The 1051-nt window shown below is 32.7% G+C and overlaps 1 pseudogene; it reads left to right on the forward strand.

The window, feature by feature from the left end:
• Positions 1-203: 203 nt before the first annotated feature.
• Positions 204-365, forward strand: LOC116587318 (annotated as a pseudogene).
• Positions 366-1051: the final 686 nt, after the last annotated feature.

Below are 1051 nucleotides of genomic sequence, written 5' to 3' on the forward strand. Positions count from 1 at the left end.
GTATGTTTTGCCCAGTTATGCTAGTGTGTGTATGTGTGTGTGTCTATGTATGTATATAAAACAGAGAAAGAGGAGAAAGAACATAACAAACCACAGAGCCATATGTGGATGTGTTTTAATGCAAATTTTTATGATCATTTTTGTTTAATGGAATATTTTCATTAGATAATGGAATATTTGCATTAGAACACATCTAAACTTTAAGCTTTGCGCAGTGGCAGTATCGTAGCCAATGAGGTTTATCCGAGGCGCGATTATTGCTAATTAGAACACATCTAAACTTTAAGAAAGGAGTATCTGTTGTAGAAATAAAGAGCTAATTGTATTAATACAAATAAAATCATTGTTAAATATCCAAATCTGGAAAATTCTGCTTTCCTCCTCTTTCCGAAAGTGTGATATTATATTCTCCTTATATAGCCTGTCACTATCCTGTTGTCTCATTCTCTGACTCCTAAGTCTCTTATACACGTTGCTCTAATTGCCAAACTTCTGTCTTTTTATGACTCACGACAGGTCTTTTCTCCTGAAATTTTCCAATTCAGTAAGTATCTGTTCAGATGTGCTTAAACCAATATACTGAGTTTTCATTTTAATTTTATTTAGTGATTTTTCCCCTTTATTTAGGAAATTCTCTTTACATTGTTTATTTTGTATTTTTCTAGCTTTCTGCTCTCGTTTTCTATATTTAGAAAATTTCTTGGACCTATCAAGACACATACTTGTAGTTTTTTCTCCAAGTTTTGGGTCAAATCTTATAAAAACCAATTATTCTTTAAGACATTTTTATCATTTTATGGGACTATTTCAAAATCTTGTTACTTAAGCCAATTTCACAAGAGAATGTATTTTACTTGTGTTTAGCAATAAAGCTAGAAGCCATTTGCATTAATGCAGTGAGAGCGTGACATAATTTGAGTCTGTGTTGCTGGTTCCATGCACACCTACTTAACTGCCTCCAAAGCCAATTAAAACTTATTTATTTTATCAGGGTCTTTCCTTTCTGCAGCCTCTGGGCTTCAATTTTTGTCCTTCTAGCTTTGTGAAACTC

The sequence above is a fragment of the Mustela erminea genome, chromosome 3, assembly GCF_009829155.1.
Source record: "Mustela erminea isolate mMusErm1 chromosome 3, mMusErm1.Pri, whole genome shotgun sequence".
NCBI lineage: Eukaryota > Metazoa > Chordata > Mammalia > Carnivora > Mustelidae > Mustela > Mustela erminea.